At 43.8% G+C, this 22,974-nt stretch overlaps 1 protein-coding gene across 1 annotated transcript in view; it reads left to right on the top strand.

The window, feature by feature from the left end:
- Window positions 1-22,974, top strand: part of LOC105530827 (BDNF/NT-3 growth factors receptor-like) — a 57,837-nt gene that overhangs the window by 18,151 nt on the left and 16,712 nt on the right. The window lies entirely within an intron of this gene.

The raw sequence follows: 22,974 nt of genomic DNA, 5'->3' as shown, positions 1-22,974 counted from the left end.
AGAAGAGCTGGTCTCGAGGACTCTTTGAATTTCTAATGAGCAGATTCCTGCAGCTGGAGCTTTAATTACACATAGATGCTCTCTGTGTTCTTTGTAGAACAACCTCTCAGAGTTTGAACAGTGGTTGCTGTCTGAAGGCATGGGCAGGTTAAATTACAATTATTATCTGACTACTACTTGAAGCCCGGAGATGACTGCCCTTTCACAAACGGCCCCCAAACCGATAGAAATTGTGACGTTTTCAACCCTCCCACCCCCCTGCCCTCCATATTCAGACTGTCTGATAGTAATTCTCTAGAGCAGCAGTCCCCAACTTTTTTGGCACAAAGGACCAGTTTTGTGAAAAACAATTTTTCCACGGACAGGGGTTGTGGGGATGCTTTGGGGATGAAACTGTTCCACTTCAGGTCATCATCATTAGCTAGATTCTCATGAGGAGTATGCAACCTAGATCCCTCACGTGCACAGTTCACAGTAAGATTTGTGCTTTTATGAGAATCTAATGCCACCACGGATCTGATAGGAGGGGGAGCCCAGGCAGTAATGCTCTCTTGCCTGTCACTCATCTCCTGCTGCGTGGCCCAGATCCTAACAGGATAGGGACCAGTACCAGTCCATGGCCTGGGAGCTGGGGACCCCTGCTCTAGAGGGATTGCTCCAGTCACAACTGAAACCTTTTTTGCCACCTTACAATATTGAAAAGTGCCATGGTCATTTATGTGTCTCATTTGTTGACAGACTTGGTTCCTTTAGATACAGTGAACCTGATGAATTACTGGAGAGAATAGACAAGAGAAGTCTGGAGAGAATATAAGGGAGATAGAGCAGGAGACAGAAGGGTGGCCTTTGCCCATAATTGGGGAACCCACCATTGCATTCACTGTGTTTAAGTCCAGAAAGGTAAATATAAATTAACTGTTCCACTTAAGACATTCTAACATACATCTAGAAAACATGCAAAAATGTCCTTTAGATTAGAACAGATGGTCTTCTAATTGGGTTTTGAAACATAGGTGATTTCATAGAGGAAATATGAAGTTCATTAGCTGGGGCTATTTCTGATGAAGCTGAGGGAGGGTAGAAAATCACACCTTCTCCTGTAAATGGGATCATATATTTGATACCTTTTGATTTGAAAAAACAAGCATTTAAGACCCAAGTTGACCCAATTTCACATGTCAGGATGAAAAGAATTTGTTAAGAAGTTCAGCCTTGTAACCTAATACCACTCTGAAAGAACATTCTTGAAGTTTTATGTTAATTGAGCACCACTAGCTGTCCCTCATTAATTTCTGGTCAGGAATTGGTTTGCTGAATGAAGAAGTGATCTAGTGAGTACATTTGAATAACTCATGTTCATAGATTTTGATACAGTTTTATAAAAATAAAAGGATAAGGAACACATCTCCATTTTTTAAATTAGAAAATTGCAAATAGTATTCTTTAGTCCATGCACAAAGGGAATCACTAGTCCTTGAGGAAATCAGAGAATAAATATTTTCTTCCCTCTATTACTTAAAACCTCTTCTCTTACTTTTCCTTTTCTTTGTATTTCCCTCCTAACTTTACAAAAAGTTTAAAGCTTGGTGATTCATTTTTGAGGAATCAAAGGGTAGTGAAGCATTAAGAATGAAAAGTCAGTGACACCAAGTTGAACAGCTTAAAAGTTATTTTTCTTAGCAGAAGCATTAACTAAGCAATGGTACACATGAGGAGAATTTACTGCTTTCAATTTTCTTTTTAAATAGTATTTTCTTGATTGTTTTACTTACTTCCACTAAATTATACTTAGGATGCAGAAAATACACTTCTAACTTATTTTCACAAAAAGAATTTTAATGGTAGAACTTCTGAACTTTTATTGTATTTTCCTTATAATGTTGCCCTACATGTAATTAATGATGTTAACTAATATTATTAATTAGTGATATATATATATATATTTGCCTATTCTTCAATGTTGTAAATTTCTTATTCAACTCCTTAAATACTGCAGTTACTTCCTTAAAACCTTTACTATTGTATTTATTACCCATCAATCATCAAGTGCTTATTTAGTCCCCATGGGGCTCTGCAGGGGACACAGATTTGCACCAATAGATATAGTTCCACTCTAGGAGCACTTTTTTTTTTTTTTTTTATTGAGACGGAGTCTCGCTCTGTCGCCTAGGCTGAAGTGCAGTGGTGCCATCTCGGCTCACTGCAAGCTCCTCCTCCCAGGTTCACGCCATTCTCCTGCCTCAGCCTCCCGTGTAGCTCTGACTACAGGCCTCTGCCACCACTCCTGGCTAATTTTTTGTATTTTTAGTAGAGATGGGGTTTCACCATGTTAGCCAGGATGATCTCAATCTCCTGACCTCGTGATCCGCCCGCTTCAGCCTCCCAAAGTGCTGAGATTACAGGCGTGAGCCACCGTGCCCAGCCTAGGAGCACTTTTAATCTGGTTTAAATGCTGGATGCCCTTGTGAGTTGGTAGTTTCAGTAGAGTGCCACAAAGAAGCTTGAGCTACATCTGGAAGGATATTTGGAGCTGGTGAGATCTAGAAGGGATGTGAGTACATTTCACCAGAAAATGCAGCCACACCGTCAGAGGCAGGGGAGGGCCATAGATAGGCCACCATGGCTGGAGGGAGAGAGAGAGCAAGGAATTACTTGGTGAGAGAGGACTCTGGAAGGTGTGAAGTCCTTGAATGTCTGTCTGTGGAATTAAGGTGATCTCATGTAAACCCAGGGTTGTTAAGGGGTGGGAGATCAGAGAGTGTGAATCAGGATTCCCCTGAGAACTTAATCTATAAGTTTCATCTCATTCACACACATACACACTCACTCGCACACTCATTCATACACTCATTCACATCTTCCCGAAGAATGAGACAGTTCTCCCATCATGTTTGAGAACCACCGCATTAGAGAATCATAGAAAACTTTGTGATGGGGCCCTGATGCAGCAAGGAGAATCAGCTCTACAGCTGTGTGCACACTTACAGGGCCTACATGAAGTCCTAATCAGCCTGAGCTCTTTGAATGGGGGACCTGGGTTATCATGAGGGTGAAACCATTTTACTCAGATCAAGTAATGGCAGGTGATGCCAGGCCACTTGCCTGTGCTACAGGAAGGACCTTGGTAGGCAGGCAGCCTACAAAGTCAGCCAGCACTGCTGGGCAACTGCACAACAGGCAGGTTGGCCTTGGAGGCACTGTCACTGTGCCAACCCATAGGCCAAAATACCAAGGAGCCTAGGCTACCAGGAGTGGCTTATCTGACTGCATCAAATGGCATAAGGTGACAGATATTTTTGACACAAGCTGGGACTCTGGCTTTAAATCTGGTGGTTGGATCTGCACAAAATTATGCTATCCTTGGAGCTGGAAGAGAAACAACCTCATCTTCCAAATGCAAATATCCCAAATCAGAGAATACAGGTTACTCAGCCAAAGCTCCTCAGCTACTGAGCAGCAAATCACCAAACCTCAAGAAAAGGCTTGTAGGACTAAAGTAGCACAATTCAAACTTTTACCACTGGACCTGCACAGCTTACACCACCCCACCCCACAAACCACTATTTTGTTTCTTGGTTACATAGCTTTTGTTTGAGGCACTAAACACTTCACTACTCTTCTCAGAAAATTCTCTCTTTATATTCTCAGTTGTCACCACTTCAAAATTCTGTTCTTTGCTCCTTAAAATCATCTGTTCTTCATTTATTCTCCCATATATTTATATATTTGTTAACCAGATATTTATGGAATGTCTATTTTTTTCCAGGTATTATACTTCCATCCTTATCTGGTCCCATAATACATGTGAGAGGATACCTCAAAATAATAAGCCATTGAAAATGCCATTCATTTCTTGACATTACCCCAGTGTTGGCAGTTAAATGACTACATATATGTCATAACCAATTGCATAATTTCTGAAACTGCAATTGATCTCACTTTTTTCAAGAACTGCTGAACAACATCTATAATTTCAGACCCACCGTGAAAGTCATGCAGGGTTTTTGACCTGCAGTGTAGAGTCATCTGGCTCAATTTTCTCGTTTTCCAAAAGCCGCAGAGCAGAATCAGGCTATAAGCCTTCCGACTCCTTGTCCAGTGTTTTTTCTACCTCATCAAGCCATTGCTTTGAAAACGTCTTTTTCTGTAGTCTTCTTTAAAAGTAAAACCACTTTTCTTTCTGGATAAAGTGTCCTCACTTTCAAAAAATGTCTTTGAAGGCAAATATATTTAATCTCCTGAGAGGTTTTTCAAACCCAGGCAGTCTAGTACCGTGTACCTAAAGAACATACAATTTTAGCACACTAAGTTCCTAGGTGTAAAGTGAGTTGGTAATAACAAGTACGATATCCCAACATTGGTGGCATCTTTTGCTGAGGGTTTTCCGCCTTTCACTCCTTGCTCAGGCAGCACAGACGTTGTCTATGCACTGCCAGGCTGGTCCTGAGGATTAAATTAGATGAAATGCTTTGGAAACTGGAAGGAGCCTAGAAATGTAGGAGCTTGCTATTATCTCCAATAACCTCTCAAAGAAGGCCAGGCGGATATTCATCTTTGTATCCCGGGCATCTAGCAGAGTTTATTCAATAAATATTTGTTGAAAAGAAATGAATGAAAGATTTGTCCAATGTCACGTTGAGAGCCAGGACTTGGGAGTCAAGCATGTCACAGAGTCTTTGTGTCGAAAATGACATCAGAGGAAAAAAGGTAAATGTGACATTGTTGTGTATCTTACTTAATACGGACGAATAAGGCTTTTCTCTGCACTGATTGCTCCATCTGAAAACCAATTGCCTCCCATTTTGTAGGGTTTTGTATTCTTTCTCCAAACCCAGGCACTCTTTTGCTCTAAGGGTTTCCTGACTTGGATGTTAAGTGAGCTTCTAGCCCTGGCTTGGTTCTGTGTTGTCAGGCACAGATAAAGGCATGGTGGAATTTGCCCATTCCTTTGAGTGAAGGAAACTGTCAGAAACATTGTGGTCAGCCTTTAGAAACTCTCCCACGTTGGTTCCAAAGAGAACATTTGTGTGTGTGTTTGCTTTGGTTTTGAGAACTAAACACCCCTTTGACATTACGTGCGCCAGCTCCTGAACACTGGGGTGTTTCAGAAATGATGCCATGGGTACATGACGCAAGAAGCACTGCCCTGCTTTAGCAACAGGAAGAAAAGAGACCTGAAGGGGAGGCTTAAAGAATAGAGGGGAATGAATGGAAGTGTTTCAGAAAGGACAACGCTGAGGGGCACCCCACAATTAGAGAGGATCACCCCCACTCCTCACTGTCTATTGCATTTTTGTCCTCTCAAAATTATTGAAGAGGACACAAAAACTCCGAATGCTATTGGCCCGGCATCTTTCCCCGTAGCAACATCAAAAGTCTTAGGTCACATTGGGTAGGAGCAGGCTGCCTCCAAGCAAACTGGCCAGCAAACATACCTGGATGGATTCGTCCCTCCCCTGAAGCGATTTATTAGAGAAGCTCACACCTTATATTGATATGTTTCCTCTCTTTTTCAAAGGAGGGATAATTGTGTTTCAAATATGATTTTCTAGCAGAGCAAAAATGGTAATTCGTTTTTGCCCTCAGTGGCAAAATTCACGTTTTGATCAGAGCACATTCCATCTCTAATACATGTTGCTGAGTACACAGGTAGCATCTTATTAACGAGACAAGGACATTGCGGACACGCTGCTGCCCTCTGTGTTTCTGTGCTGGGCACCCCGTGGATGAGGCGATATGAACATTAGTTATGCAGATGAAGTCTCCCAGTGCCAGGCCCCGAATCCTCTCACCCAGGTATTATCTATGCGAGTTTATCTGTCCAGTGGTACATTTGTAAGGTGCATCCCCTGGTCGGTTCTCAACCAGGGAAGCTCCCCATCTCCAACCACATCATCCCCCAAACCATTTTTCTCCCTCTCCCTTCCCTTTGAGCCCTTCTTCTTTGGAAATTCACCAGTGGAATTTTTCTCCTCACATCCCTATGGTGAGTTTTCCCAGCTTTGGAAGGCTCAGTTGCCATGGCAGCAAGCCTCCTCCGCCTGGAGCCGAGCTGGTGATTTCGGAAGAAGGGATTGTGGCGGTAGGAGCGAGGGGAAGAAAAGTCATTAAAGTCGGCCAATTAGTATGCAGGGCCAGTACCCCCTTGCAGCTCCTCTCACATGAGGAACAGCCAGGGCTCTTTAGATCCCTGCCCGTCAAGATGCAATGAAGCAAAGGGAGGGGAGACCTCCCAGCCGTGCACCTGTCTGAAGGCACCTGTCTGGAGGAGGCCTTCCATGGCCCCAGTCCAGGGAGCAGCCAAGTCCTGCTGCCACCCAACCAGCGCCGCCTCCTCCTCTGACCTCCTCTCTTTTACCTCCCTCCATTTTGAAAACAGAACTTCATGGAAAGACCCCAGTGAGGGAGGTGCTGGAATGTGGACTAGTGGTAAAATCTACCCTTCAAGGTCTTGTATATTTCATTATTTTTCTAGTTGGTGGATGGTTGTTCATCCACCAGTTGAAATGAGGGACAAATATAAAATGTGTCCCAGGATATCGGTGGCTGCTTGATTCCTGGGGGTATCAGGTTGGCTGGGGGTAGCCAACTTCGACGATATGGAACAGAAGAAAGTGGCCACACTTTCACAGGAAGGTGTGACTACTTACACGGCCCAATGGAATCTGTTTTCCCCAGAAAGTCTGTCTTGAAGGGAGAGTGTTGATGAGTCTGCCTCTCTCTGAGCATATTTTCTCCTGCCACTGCCAGAGGTTGGATGCTCTCAGGGGCTACTCCACTAGAGGGTTCCTGGTCCCCAGCCACCTTGTCGCCTCTGATACCAGTGCTCACTGCTGGAGGTAAATTATTATCCTCTGTTTCTTTTTCCCTGAATTATTTGTCCAGATTTTGTGGATTTGAAGGTTTCCTCCAGGGTTCCACACTGTGCCCAGTGTCTGGCACCGGGCCTGGCAAAGAGCAGAACCTAATAAATATTTACCATCTACACTGCCTGTCTCTTTCCACTCCCTGCCCAGCCCACTCTGATTTAACTTCTGCCTCATTGCTGCATCAAAGTTATGCTTACTGTAATCTGATTAAAGTCTGTAGTCAAGTTAATTGCAAGGGTCCAATGTCAATTTCCTGTGCTCCATTTATGCAGATGTGATGCGCTATCACTATGCTTACATATGTTACCATTGAGGGAAGCTGGGTGGTGAGAACAGAGGACCTCTGTGGACTCTCCTGGCAACTGGCAACTACTGTGAGTCTGTTATTAGTTCAAAGTCCAAGAGTTAAGGGGAAAAAAAACAATGTATACACACACACACACACACACACACATATACATAATGGTTCTCACTAAACCCTTAGTGAAACCTCTCTAGAAATCAAGCCAGTAGGCATTTCCAGTCCTCATCTTATTTGACAATTGGTAACCACTCCCTGTTTCTTTAAATGTTCTTTTCTTGGATCCCTTGATACCACACCACCTTGTTGGCCCTTGTCCATTATAGGCACTTCTTAGTCTCCTTCACAGGGAAAGGCTCAGCCACTAACTGCTGGAATTTCTCAAGGCCCTTTCCCAGTCTCACTCCTCTTCCCAAAGCCATTTCCTCCGTTCTCCAGGCATCAGTGATCACTGCAAAGATGACTCACAAATGCACACCTCTGGTCCAGTCATTCTCACTTGCTCAGGTTTCACTCTGGAGACTGCAGAGTTCCCTTTATCTCAACACACGCAGCTCCTCTCCCAATAACCTCTTTCCTAGCTCCCATCACCAGTATACCCTAGCCTACTCGAGTGCTTCCTATCTCAGTGAATGACCATCACCTGCCAAGTTCTGTAAGAAACTATTCTCTCTGTACTCTTGCTACCCGCATCCTACTCTGCGCCATCAAACTTTCTGGGTGGCAATGTCAACCTGGCCACTACTCCCACTGCAATCCCTACTCTGCACAGCAGCCAGAGTTTCCTTTGTAGAGTGCAAATCTGGCCATGCCATTCTCAGCGTAAAATCTTCTATGTCTTCTCATTGCTTTTAGGGAAAAAAGTGAAATCCTTTCTCTGGCCTGCAAAATCCCGCATGTCCTGGTTCACATATGACCCCTCAGCTTCATCCCTTGTGAATCTCCCATTGTTTACAGTTCTCTAGCTATAGTGGACTTCTTCAAGCTCCTCAAGCACATTTTCACCTCTCCTGTCACAGGACCTTTGCACATGCTGCACTCTCTACCTCTAGATGACTTCTCCTCCTCCCTTCACCTAGTGAATTCTTACTTATTCTTCAGGTCTTATTTGAATGTTACCCCCACAAGAAACCTTTTATCAGCCTTCCAGCCCAAAGTAAATTCTTCCATTTTAAGCCTTTGTGCAAACTAATATTTAGCCAGAACACTGGTTGCAAAAATTGAGGTATTTTTATACAAGTTTTTAAGTAACCACCACCCTGAATCCACATCCTTCAGCCATTAAAGAGTTACTTCCAAGCACAACATGGAGCCTTTCACCCACCAAGAGCTATGTAGGTTCTGATTAGTCGGTGCCTATTAAGTATTTTGAATATCTCTTCTAATTCTAAACACACTGTCTTCTACAGCATTTATTACATGTGTAATTTTATAGCTACATTGAGATTATTTAATTAGTATCTCCCCTATTCTAAGTTATATGAGGTTGAGGGCCATGCTCACCATCATATTCCCCATATCTAATGCAAAGCTGGCACCCGATAAACGTATTCAATATATGAATGATTTAAGTGAATGAACAGACTGCTTCCTGATATCATCTAATTTGATCCCTGAATCCCATGAAAAGGAAAGTACAAGCTACATGGAGCGCAGGAACAGTAGTGGCTGACCCCAGAGGATGGCTCGGCGGCAGATTCCCCATCCAGTGCCCTTTCTGCTCTCCCACCTTGTCCCCTTCCTGAAGACTTGCAGAAGACACTCTCTATTGTTACCACTCCCAGATCACTGCAGTGCTTCTGGACTCCTTAGCATCTCATATGCTCCATCCTGTCACCATGACCCAGTTTTAGACTTTGAAATTCAAGCATTGCTGACAGAATCTTTGTGTGTGGCTTTTTTCCCCCCGTTCTCTAAATAAAAGATGAAATCAGAATGGTCATGTATTTGCTGTCTCAAAATAGTGCTTTATTTAGAGAGAGAAGGTGTTAGTTATTACTGGCATTTAACATTTGTTGAGTGAACAAAATCTGCTGAACATTGAAGAGAACATAGAATTAAAGAGTTCCTGCCCAATGTGTGTTGTGGCCTAAATTAGACCCAGACAAGTCACTAATGTGCAGAAAGGATGGATCTGAAGAGTGCCCCATTGCAATGCTTAAAACATGCTCCAGCTGAAGAAGGAACATTCTTTTCCCTGAGAAGAGGGAATATTGTGGTCAGGACTTAGAGGTAACCCTTAGACCATTTTAAAAATAGCAAAGAGAACTAAAAATTCCGTGTGAGTCCTTAGAAACAGAATACCCTTGGGAAAAGTAAATGTTCTCTCTTTCTGCAAGGGCCTTCCCTAAGAGAAATGCAGTCCCTGGATTCCTACTGAGACATATCCAGTCCCGGGTCTACTGCCAGCATGTGCTGTAGAAAGTCCCGTTGACTTCAGAAGGTGTCACACTGTAGAGGACCACACTTCCAAGAGTAACTACATATTGTTTTGCTTTTTTTTTTTTTCTTTTCCCCAGAACAGTTATAATGTTGGTAGAATTTAAGGGAAAGAAACAGTTTTATCCCTTGGTGGTTTTGTTTGTTTGTTTGTTTGTTGGCATGGAGTGGGATGCAAGTCTCACTCTGCCCAATGAGAGCCTGCAGAATCCTAGTTGCCCAAATGAATAACATGTATGACTTCTGTCACTTGAATCCAAAACAGGGTGATAATTTCTGCATATCGGAGTTGATTCTGGCCGGGGGGTTGAGAGGTTGTGCTGCTGGTTCTGCCACACACTTGGGCAAGTCATTTTTCCTTTCTGGGCCCTAGTTACTGTACCTGAGAATTGAACATCAGAATGCCTAGCTTGCTGGGTTTTTGTGAGCACTGAATGTACTGCATATATAAAGAACTAGCAAATGGCATGGAACATGTGTTGGTTGTGTTTCTAGTACTAGGACATACCACCTTTATCTAAACAACTAAACAGAAACTCGAGGTCAGGTCCAAATTTAGGGTAGCAATTCCAGATGCTTCCAGATGCTTAAAGTTTTTAATTCAATAGATCGCATTCACTTGTCTAAAGGTAATTAACCATTAATAGAGGACAGGAAACATATGGATTCTTGAGAACTTCGGTTAAGTCAACAGTCTCTAGCCTTTCCAAATATTGCAATCCTGGGAAAATAAAGGAAACAGATCTCTAAAAGGAAAATATCTGATTGGCCACAAGTCTTAAGTGTAACAAGATGCTTAAAACTGACTTAACAAAGAGTACTTTTTATATTGTGAAGTGATCATCATACTCTTTCAATCTGAACATTATTGTGAACATATGAGGCTGCTGTACACAGGTCATAAAAATGTCAAAAGAGTGAATAGATTTAGCATGAAATATTAACCTCGGGAAAAAGCCTCTCTAAAGATGTAACCCCCTTCCCATTAATGTGAATGATTAAGCACTCTGAAATTTATTAGTGCAACATGAAAGACGTTGCTGTGATAAGACTTGGCAGTGACCTCCATTATTGGTTCTTACTCAGCCAAGTTTACAAAAGGAAGCTTTAAGGCATTTCATCAGAGGGAAGAACTAGGGTGAGGTAGCAATTCTATCTGTGCTATGGGCAGAGCACAGATGCCAGTGGCAAGTCACTTAAGGCTCAGCTTTGTGGACTTAAAGTGGAGCTACTTCCTTCTATCACTGTCTCCTGGCATCACCCACGTGGAGGAGAAAGGCCCTTTGTCAGGGCCTTGGAGCTGCCCACACTGTGTGAATCTTGGGAGAGGACATGAGTTGGTTCCAGGAGATACCAACGGTGCAATTGCTGGGGTAGTGAGCCCCTGCATTGAGAGCCAGAGTGAGTGCTCTATTCTAGGTCTGCAACCAAGAAGCTGCTGGCCTTGGGAAGGTCTTTAAGTTCTAAACCTGCCATCTATATCATAATATTATATACAGAGGAGATGAAAAGAAAGAATAGAGAAGAGATATAGAAAGAGGTAGAGAGAGAGAGACACAGGCTACAGCTTGCCCCTACTTCAGGTATGTGCCAAACGTCATGGCAGGAGCCCTGCAAGCAGGCTTAGCTAGATTTTCTAGTGCCTCCAATAACTAATCTCCTCCTTCCTTTCTGTGGCGGTTTTAAGGCTAGCGAGTGCAGTATGGTCCCTGTGCAGAGTCACCTGGGGCTTTGTTCACGTTCAACTGGGTGATAAGCAGCATGTGTCTGCACCCCTGCTTCCACCTGGCCGTGGAGGCAAAGCATGCATACCTTTTACAGTCCTTGTAAAGCTGGTGTCTATCAGCTCCTGAGATGCTGTTGATTTCATAGTGTAGGATTTATAGAGAAGAGCTGGTAGCCAGACAGATAGGTATAGGGTTGGGCAGGAGCTGGAATTTAGACCCGGTCAGGTGCGGCTAGTGGTAGGGGACTGGCCCAGGGGCAAAGCTCGTCTCTGAGACTGAAAATCATCTCCAGTCCAGGATGGGGGTCAAGAAGAAGCTAAGTGCCCCTTGAAGTGGATGGGCCCAGAAATGAGGAGTCTTATGCACAGATGAATTGGCTTTAAGGAATCTGTCCCTGAGGACAGGCACCCAGGCTTTGAGCTTATGTTTAGACCCTCAAACCTAGGTATCTTAGGAAGTCTAGAGGACTAGTAAGGTTACTGATGCAATAACAGAATGGAGATCTAGTCACATCCCTGGACCAGGAAAGGGACTATTTGGAGGAATTCCAGAGCTATGAGTGTTGAGCTGTGAGCTAGGGATACTCAGGGGTCAGCTCCCGTGGGGCAAGTGAACAAAAACAGTGATTTCAGGCATAAAGCGGGAGCTGAGTGGTCAGCAGAAGGCACCAAGTCAGCCTGCCATGGAGGCTGAAGATATACACAGCTGAGCAAATTTGCAAAGGAAGTGGGCTAAGCTGCAGCTGCTTGAGTAATGCTGGGTCTGGGAAAACCTGCGTGGGGCCAGGGGCGTTCAGCTATGGTGGAGTGGCAGAAGGAAGAGATATGGAGTCCTGTGGCTTAACCCCCTCCTTGTAGCAGATGCCGCCTCTCCCCCACTGCCTCAGAGTCTCTTGGCTCTGCCTGACTTTGAGACCATTGGTCATTTTGCTATGCTCCAGCCCCTGCTGTGATAACCGGCTCTCTGTGGGGTCCCATCTGACTGCACAACATCTTGCCTGCCTTACATAACTCTCACCTCATGGCTTGGTGCCTCCCTGTTGATGCTGAGATACGAAGCTCAGATGGACTCCTCTGAAGCCCGAACATGCTCAGCTTGGAAGTATAGGGAAGCCAACACCCGTGTTGGGATCTTTAAGCAGTGCGAGGCAGAAGCCCGTAAATAAATGATCCCCCATTCTTCCCATTAAACAGACTTTCCTGAGAACCCAGTGTTTCCCAAGACCAAGCAACCAGTCAGCCTCATGGATACCAAACAGTGGCTTGTGCAGTAGCTCCTGCTCTAGCTCTTGCCCCACTTCAAGGGGGCACTTAGCTTCTTCTTGACCCCCAACCTGGACTGGAGATGGTTTTCAGTCTCAGAGACCAGCTTTGCCCCTGGGCCAGTCCCCTGCCACTAGCTGCACCTGCCCAGGTCTAAATCCCAGCCCCTGCCCAGCCCTACACCTACCTGTCTGGCTACCAGCTCTTCTCTATAAATCCTACACTATGAAATCAACAGCAACTCAGGAGCTGATAGACACCTTGTCCTTAGGTGGCTTTACAACGACTGTAAAAGGTATGTATGCTTTGCCTCAATGGCCATGTGGAAACAGGGGTGCAGACATGTGCTGCTTATCAGCCAGTTGAATCCTCCCTTGCCTCACTCTTCTTATCCCTCACTCTTGCATCGCACTCTTTGGGAAACTAGTAGCAGATACACCTTGGCCTCTGGCTCTGCTTCACGGAGAAACTCTCCCACCTGCCAACATTCTCATGTCTTATAATTTGATTCCATTAAGGAAAGAAAAGAAAGTTGATACTGGAAGGACCTCATTTACACATGATACAGTGTCACCCATGACACAGTTCTGCAGTCCAGGCTCAGGTGATGTCATTCTGGTGAAGCACCAATGTGTGAAAATTTGTCCCAAATGGACTCTTCTCTGCAGTTGAGGTTGTCAGCCTCTTCTTTGGAATCCCCCATGCAGCCTTCTTTTCTCTCAGCCAAAGAGGCTCTTCTCTGTTGACTTCTGACCTTGAGGTTCTTGGTGCATCTTTTGCACACTCTTTAGTGCCTCCTGGAGCCCCTCTCCTTGGCCTGCATAAGAGAACCCAGTCACTTATGTCACTTATGTATATGTATAGGAGGATGAGGTGAAACACCAAGCCAGCTCATTAAGTCCATTTTAATGTCTTTTTTATCCCTCTCCCACTGAACGTACTTTTGGTGGCCCTGAATTAGAGTTTTCTCTTTTACAATTGCCTGAGCCCTTTGGAACTTGTGATAACATGCATAAGATGCTCAGAGTCCTCGATTGTGACTCCTTCCCATCAGTAAGTTATAAAGCCTCTCTCTTTTTGTATTGTCTGTTAAGAGTCTTTAAAAGAGAACTCTTGTGATGAAAATTGTATTCTAATATCTTTAGCTATGGTACTACCAGCACATTGGGCCACTAAGGCACAAATCATTATAATTAAAGGTATTTCACACTAATATTTAATTCTTGCTCATTTGAATGTATTTTAGCTCAGCACTATTGCTATACTGATACACTCAACCGCCTTGTAATCCTCTTTGGCAAGTTTAGCTCTTGAGTTCTCAAAATTAAAACTAGAAAAAGTCTGAGTTTTAAAAATAAGATTTAAAAAGTCCTATGTTGAAGAAAATAGTATGTATATATTTCATGGTAAAACTGAGTTTCATCTTGGTGAGAATGGTCCTGCCCTAAATTCGCTTTCCTAAGCCCTCCTTGTATGTCCATTTCCAAGACTTCTGCCCAGCACAGCTTTCTGTTGAGAGTGGACTTCCAGCCCCACTGACCCCCATCCTGGGGAAGGGTGGGTGGACCTCCCCATGCCGGCTTCCACCGTTTCCTGTAGGTTTCCTCCAATCCACACTTTCATGTTCTCGGCTCAGGTTCTTGGTTGCCACAGAGCAGCCTCCACAGCCCAGCAAATGATGGTGAAAGCACAGCAAGGAGAGGCCAGGGCTGGCTACCTCCCTTCCTGAATTTTTAAATGGCATGAATGGAGGCTGTCTTGCACTCTAAGAGAGGCACCCGAGACACCGAGCCTCAGTCACAGTCACATCCCACGTCCTCATTGCAGCACGTCTTACAAACAATTTCAGAGCAATTTTAGGTTGATAGCAAAGTGGAGCAGAAAGTGGAGTTCGCATATACCCCCTGCCCCACACACGTGCAGCCTCCCCGACTATTAGCATCCTGCACCAGAGCGGTGCTTTTGTTACAGTCAGTGAACCTGCACTGACACAACATTATCACCCAGAGTCTGTAGCTTACATAAAGGTTCGCTCTTGATGTACTTTCTATGGGTTTTGACAAACGTATAATGACATGTATCCAGCATTGGAGTATTACACCGAATACTTTCACTGCCCTAAAAATCCTCTGTGTGTCTCCTATTCATCCTTTCCTACCCCCTAGCCTCAGGAAGCCACTGATCTTTTTTTTACTGTCTGCATCATTCTGGCTTTTCCAGAGTGTCATGTAATTGGAATCGTACTTGATTCCAACGATATGACATTATGTTGCCTTTTGAGATTGGCTTCTTTTTACTTAATAATAGGCATTTAAAGTTCCTCCATGTCTTTTCATGGCTTAATAACTCATATCTTTTTAGTTCTAAATAATATTATATTGTGTAGATGTACTGCCGTTTATCCATTTGCCTACTGAAGGACATCTTAGCTGCTTCCAAATTTTGGCAAATATGAATAAAGTGGGTGTAGACATTCATGTGCAGGTTTCTGTGTAACATAAGTTTTCAATTCCTTTTGGGTAAATACCGTGGAGCATGACTACTGGGTCATATGGTAAGAGAATTTTTAGCTTTGTGAGGCAGTGCCAAATTGTCTTCCAAAATGGCTGTATTGTTTTGCATTCCAACTAGTAATAAATGAGAGTTCTTGTTGCTCCACATCCTCATCAACATTTGATGTTGTCAGTGTTCTGGATTTTAGCCATTCTAATAGGTGTGATAGGTATATAGTGGTACACATTACAGCATTTTGGGGGCCAGTATGGTCACCACTTAATGGCATCTCAGGTAGATTCCAAGACTTTCAGTTCACTTTTAGTTATGAAACAATTGAGTCTAGTTTAAAACTTTATTCTTACATCAGATTCAAAGCTTCCCCATCTGGTGTCACAGCCTGGAATTCTCCCCTCTGCCTCTTCTGGTGCTAGTTCTTCCTGTTTGGTTAGGGCCTGGAGGAGGGACTGAGGATGGAGAATAAACATCTGGTTACTTCTCAGTTGTCATTCTTTTTTCTGTTGTCGCTATTTCTCTGGAGTGTCTCCATGGGTCACCTTTGGGCAGCCAGAGTACAGACAAAAAGGCTAAAAGTAGACACTTCGCACAGTGCCCACTTATTCTTGAGAAACTCACATGTCTTTGCCCTGTCAGATGATGGGCAAGCAATCTCTGCCACTGGCCCTCTCAGCTTCACCATCTTTATCTGTCCCTTTGTGCTCCCTTTGCAGTACACACAAGCTTGTTGTCTTAACAGAAGCTCAAATGCACAGTGAGCTCCCAGCACCCCTCCTTACAGCATCACCAATCTTTATGAAGAATTCTCTTGAAGCCCCTTGTTTGGTTTCTGATTGGGCATGGGGGAGCAGAAAGAGGGAGAAAGGATGGGAGTTCATTACCTGTCTTCCGGAATGTTCCATCAGAAGACCAATGGCTCCATATCTCTTGCTCACTCCTCCTCCCAGTTCTTTCCCTACACAGACTGAGAGAGGAGAGTGATCTAAGGTAGTGGACCATTATAGGGCCTGTGCTATAATTGGGGCAGAAGTCAGATCCAGCTGTAAGATGCTGTGCTGGCCCCTGACTGATACAGAGCCTTCCCTAGAACAGGTAGTAAACACAGCTGCTTTTTACCTCAACTGAAGGCCAGAATTTCTGAATAGGGCAGGGAGGGGACAATTGAAAATGCCCCCCTAGTATCCTATTATAGAACACCAAAGGTATGCAGGGAAGGGGACTTCACAGCTATCTTCATCTGAATATTTAAACAGTTAATGACATGATGGCCATTCATGACAGAAAAGCTGATTGCAGCAAACGGGAGATCTTCCTGCTAATACTCAGCCCTGCCTCTTCTTGACCTTCCCTTGGTTACTGGTAGTCAGGTACTATTCCCCTTGTAGTACTGCCTCATTACTTGGAAGGTGATTCTTAGCCACACCTTTGCCTGCTTCCTTCCAGTTAAGCACAATCTTACCCCCTACTGCCCTGGGTGATAGAAATGCAAAGCAAGCCTATTGACAATTTCTGAAGACCCCAAGAGGATGACTATCAGAATGAGGCCAGTTCTAACTGACTGAGTTTTCATTAGTGAAGATCATGAAACGCCTGGCCCATGAAAGCTCGAGGTTTGCATCTGGTGTGAGCTCACATGCGTGGATGCGCGAAGCTTCCCAGGTGCTGCTGGTGTCTCTTGGTGGCATTTTACTTTATAATGCTCAGTTTGGGTTCCTCTTCTGCTGAACCTAATTTTTTCACTCCAGGGATAACAACTTTTTCCACTTTAAAGTAATAGTGCAACTTCAGTGATTTAATTTAGAGAGGTGATGAAGTGACCATTCAAGTGTTCAGCAAATGGATAAAAGCCTTTCACAAATTCCTCAAAAATAAACACTCTCATCTTCTGAAAGGTTTACTAAATACACACTGTAAAGAACTGGCCATCAGCATATATACTTCTTGTTATTCGATGGCTCCAGTATTATATTTTATTCAAGTTTGGTTACATGGATATGGAAAGATAAAGTCTGACCCCTGAGGCAAAGAGGGTGGTCATTCTGCAAGTAGGACAGGGACAGAAGGAACAGAGAAGAATCGCACCCTGTCTTGACCATGAAGGTCTCAAGATGTCTAGGAATGCATTTCTGGGAGTGGATAGGGTTGTCTACAAATGGTGCCCCCAACATTAGGCCAGGTCAGACCGGGCTGGAAGGTGAGGGGCTCCAGTAGGTGGCCTGCTGAGTTGGAGAAACAGTTGGTGGACGGAGCTGAGTGAGCTTGGTGAATCAGCCCTGAGAGAGCCTTCTAGAAGGCTGGACTCTGTGCAACACAGTATTTCTCTTTCTGTTGTATCCTTCGTGTTTATTGTCCTATGATTTTCCTTTAGAGTTTAGCAAAGCCTTTCAGCTTACCTTGAGCTGTGCTAAGGCAAAACATGAAAAGCGTCATTTGCGAGATCATTAAAAAGGGATGCAGTGCATTCCTAGAGGCCAGCATGGAGGAAGCAGGCATAATTAAAGTGAGACAAAAACAAATGGGAGGAGAAAAAGGGTGGAGAGGCCTATTTTAACGCAGTTTTCTCATACCCCACCAAGGAGTCTCCACCTGGGAGACTCCACCAGTTTAGTGCTAAACTTGGTAGTTCTGGATTTACTTTGTGGGAAGGAAGTAGTTTCCCTTTTTTTTTTTCTTTTTCTCTCCCTTTTCCTCCCTTTTTCTCCCTTTCCTTTCCATCTCTTTTTTCCTTCCTTCCTTCCTTTTTTCTTACTTTCTTTCCTTTTCTTTTTTCTTCCTCCTTTCTCCCTTCCTTCTTCTTTCTTCTTTTTTCCTTCTGACAACTGACTTATATCTCAAAAATCCATTTGCTTACCATTTATTTGAAACTTAGAAGCAATCTTTTAAAGGGGCACCTCGGTCAGTTCATGGGAAATTGTTTTACCCGTAAGATCACAGAACTTCATTACTTGTATTGGTTCATTTGTACTAATTCATTTAACATATTTATTGAGGACCTACTACAGCCCAGACTCTGTCCCAGGCATGGAGCTATCAGAGAGCTCAAAACAAAGTCCCTTCTCTGAGAAATTTTCAGTGGGATATACAGACAGGAGACTCAGCTATATGATGTGATAAATACTGTGATTTGCCCAAATATAAGGATGTATATAGAGTCATATGTTGCTTAATGACAGGGATATGTTCCAAGAAATGTGTGGTTACAGGATTTCATCATTGTGTGAACATGATAGAGCTCACTTACATACACCTAGCTGGTAAAGCCTCCTGCAGGCCTAAGCTGTGTGGCATGGCCTATCGCTCCTGGGCTACAGACCTGTGTAGCATGGGACTGGACTGTACTGTGCTGAGTACTGTCAGCAATTGTAACACAAAGGGAAGTATTTGCATTACTAAGTACAGAAAAGGTACAGTAAAAGTACGGCATTATAATCTTATGGGACCACCCTTGTATGGACTGTACATCACGGACTGAACAATTATGTGGCACATGAGTGTATTATAAAACCCCCTTTTATAAGATTATCTTGTAGGTCAAAGTGCCTCAAGTTATGAATCCCAGGAGCACACACCTCCTGGTTGAAATCCAATGGCAGATCCGAGTCTCTGGTACCATCCAGAAGGGTGGGAGCATGACAGACGGAAAGGAAGGGAAAGGTGAGGACTACAGCGATGGTGGGTCTTCCAGAGATGAGTTTTCCTAAAGGGACTGTGGCTCACTGGGGTGTGAAAATTTCACTCCTTCATCCATTTCAACAACTGTTTATACCTCGGTGTGCTCAGCACTATACTGAGTACTAGAGCTATAGCAGCAAACAAGACCATCAAAGCTTATTCTAGTGGAGGGACACAGAAAAGACAAGCAACATTATACAAATAATAATTGTAGCTAGTTCTAAGTGCCGTAAAGAAGGAAGAGAAAGAGAGCCAACGTGGCCTTCAGTGTGCCCCGTGTGGTAGGCAAGAGGGACAGATGTAGATGGGGAGGACAGGGAGCTGAGCTGCATCTGTATCAGATAGGAACTGAGGGGTCCTGCTAAAATGTTTGGATTTTATTCCAAGTACAGTGGAAGGTGCTGATGAATTGTAAGCAGGGGAGTGATGAGATCCAATTTACATTTTGAAAAGAATCCTCCAGTTGCTGTATGGGGAATGGATTACAGGAAGCAAGCGTGAAAGCAGACATACCTGTTAGGAGGCTACTGCAGGGATCTGAGCAAAAGAATGTGGCAGGTTGGCCTAGGTGGCAACAGTGAAGATGCTGGGAAGGGGGTGCATTCAGAATATGTTCTGCAGGTAGGACTGAAAGAACCTGATGGTGGCTTGGATATGGGGATAAGAGAAAATGAGGAATCAATGATGACTTCTAGGGTTTTAGCTTGAACAGTAACAGGAGTGATTGGTGGTGATGGTGGTGCTATTTAAGGAGAAAGAGAGAGAGAGAAAGAAAGAAAAAGAAAGAAAGAAAGAGAGAGGAAGGAAGGAAGGAAGGAAGGAAAGGAAGGAATGAAAGAAGGAAGGAAAAGAGAAAGAGAGAGGAAGACAGAAAGAGAGAGATGAAGGAAGGAAGGAAGGAAGGAAGGAAGGAAGGAAGGAAGGAAGGAAGGAAGGAAGGAAGGAAGGAAGGAAGGAAGGAAGGAAGGAAGGAAGGAAGGAAGGAAAGAAACTAGAGGGATTTTTCAAAAGGGGGATGAAATCTGAGGACATTTAATCCTTGGGTCAGCAGAGGACAGACCACCATTGGAAAGGGGAAAGATTGTTCCAAAGTCTGATGTTCTCAAGTTGAAAATAAATCATCTCTGCTTTTCTCTATAGTTTCCAGTTAATTTACAATCCCTTGTTCATTCTGTATAAGCCTTGCCATTCTTGGGAGTATTCTTGGCTTCAGCTCCAAAGACAAATTCAGGGATAAAGAGAATTATAATCCCCAAGTCTGTGTTCAGAGAGTAGATACTAGTGCTGGAAGACTTTTATATATTTCATTTAAGCTATTTCAAGAATTGGAGTAAAGCGGATATTAACCAGTTAATATAATATCCTAAATGCCAACGATCTGCACATAAATAGATGTATTGCTGTAAAAAAAAAAAAAAAAAAAAAAAAAAAGTACAGTTGTAGAGGATAGAGACCTTGGGAGGAAATTTTCAGAAATATAATCACAGGAGTTGACTAAGGGATTTAGAGGCAGAAAGGAAGATGCACACACACCCAAAAAAGAATGCCAGCTGATCATCATGAAGGACTTCATGGCTATGAGATCTTTTCTCTTCTTCCCAGGATACCATAAGGGCAGCTTTCTTCCTCAAGGACAGCTCAGATTGCTTTAGGAGTCAAAGGGTGACCACCTTAGCAGTGATGTGATCACATAACGGGTGGAATATTGAGGAAATAATTAGGAAAAACAAGGTAATTTGGAGAGATTCTCCTACCCAGGTACTGACTGAGAGAAGCATGCAGAGACCATTCGCATAAATCCTAAAGCTGAAGTCCCAAGGGGGCTATGACTAAGCATCCCAGAGATTTGAGCTCTGAGAAACACTGAAGGAACTAGTAATAATAGGATCCCTCTGCTGCTGTTTTCTCTTTTCTAGTGAGGAACTGGGACCTTGAGGGACTGTGAGGGACACCCACACAGTCAGACCTGCTTTGATTCCTAGAACCTGTTACTTCGTGCAAAAGAAAGCACTGGTTATTGATGTGGTGCAATGATGTCGTTGTCAAATTCTCTGCATCAAAGAGGAAGAGATTTCCTCCTGAAGAAGACTCAGAAAACATGACTGATGATTGCCTTAGCTGGCTTGCATAGCTGGTCATGCCACCAGGTGGACTTGGGGAAGTGATGCAAAATGAAAGGCAGAAATCAAACAGAAAGAGGCAAGGTTAAAGGATTGGAAACATCCATCTTCCATCGCCATCTTGGACCCTGATTCTGCCAGTGGTCTTGGATTTCCATGTCTTTGTTTCCCTGCTTAGTAAATGGTAACGACAGCTAGGCCATAGACTATGTATTTGTTGTAAAATCCCATAATATCATGTAATGTGACTTAAAATATTGCCTGGAAGTAGCAAATTATTTCAAGATAGAGGTATTGAGATATAAATATAGATGTAGATACAGATACAGATATAGACACATACATTCCAGTGCAGCTGTGCTTATTATACAGAACCCTACTGATGATAACCCCAAGTAACACTGGATTCCTTGCTTTTGAAACACATAGAAGTTGTTCCTGGCTCTGGGCTTTTGTACCTGCTGATCCCAATACCTGGAATGTACCTCTTCCCAATGTTTACATGTCTTGTTCTTTTACTTCATTCAAATCTCTGCTTAGATATCACCTACTCAGAAAAGCCTTAACTGACCTACCTGTCTATCTAAAATAGAACTGCCCCTCTGTTCTTTCCAGCCCCTTACTCTATTATTTTGGCACAATATTTATCACCACCTGAAATTATTGTGCATAGGTATTTGTTTATTTACATATGACCTTTGTCTCCCACTAAAATGAGAGCTCCATGAGGACATGGAGCTTATTCACATCCTTGACACCTGTACCTATGATAATGCCTCACACCCAGGAGGTAGCACAACATATTTTGCGGAATAAGTGAATGTTATCAAAACAAGCAAATGCGTATCAACTCTGTGGTTAAAGGAAAAGAAACCTATACTTTTTCCAGTAAGGGTTTAAGAAGTCTAAAAATATTATAATAGCTTATCTTATTATCTGTTGTAATGCAAATAGTCCATTGAGACAGAGGGAGTTTGGCAAGAGGAAAGTTTAGCTTCTCCCAACATGAGTTAGTGCACGGCACTCTGCCCTGACTTAAGGCTGTGGAGCTATAGTGGTAGGGGTGGGAGTGAGCTCCTGCAGGAGGCAGTGGCAATGCCAGGGGCTGGTTTGGGGATAGTTAGACCTCTTCTTACTAAGCTCTGCTGGCCCCCTTGGGCTCCCTGGCCATCATGCTAAGCATACATGTGGCCATGCCAAGGCAGCTTCAAGGTGAGCCACTCCTGCCTCCAAGCCAGACTGCCATCCCGAGGCTCCTCACCCTGGGGAAATTCTGATGGGGCTACAAGGAGGCTGCTGTAGTTGGATGGCTTCATGCAGTAGAAGTGGGATGGCCAACAGGCTATACCACAGGAGGAGCAAAAGAAAGACACCCCTGGGGACAGGGCGCCCAACACTTCCCTTCTGACTGACTTCGCCCAGCTCCCTCTCACACTGTCCTCTGCTGAAGGGTCACTTTGGCTCATCCATCTGTGCTCTCAGTGGCTTTTCCTGGTAACATATCCTATATGTTCATTACCCTGTGCACAACATATGTCTGTTTTTTTCCTGATTTACAGTTTCAACAGGACATGGATGTCCTCCTCTAAAGCCGATCAGCTACTGTCCATTTGTCTTTCCCTTCAGGATACCCCTCTGGGCTCCAAGGGGTATGTGCCAGCAGCCCCACTAGCGTTTACAGGAAGCCGCCTTTTTGGTTTAGCTGCTGGTTCTCCTCCCATATTTATTTCACACAGTATTGTCCACCCCTGAGACCATTCCCTAGGGCAACCACATGCAATCAATTCATTTGACAAATATTTGTTGAGCATCCCAGTGCTGGACTGTGCTGTCTCCCATGAAGTTGTATCTAGAGGCTGGAGGAAATAGCAAACAGGTAACCACAGGAATAAGGATATCCTTACAGCTGACTGGGGTTGTGAGGGAAAGGGATTTACCATTATGATCTAACAAGGGAACCTGCTTTTGATGCCTAGGGACATGGTATTTAAGTTAAGTCCTGTTGGACAAGTGGAAGTTAGCCAGGTAAAAATTGAAGAGCAGCGTGTTTGAGGGACCTATGCCATCAGAAAG

The sequence above is a fragment of the Mandrillus leucophaeus genome, unplaced genomic scaffold, assembly GCF_000951045.1.
Source record: "Mandrillus leucophaeus isolate KB7577 unplaced genomic scaffold, Mleu.le_1.0 Scaffold847, whole genome shotgun sequence".
Lineage (NCBI taxonomy): Eukaryota > Metazoa > Chordata > Mammalia > Primates > Cercopithecidae > Mandrillus > Mandrillus leucophaeus.
The sequence above is the reverse complement of the archived record's forward strand: the minus strand, read 5'-3'. Positions and strand labels throughout refer to the sequence as shown.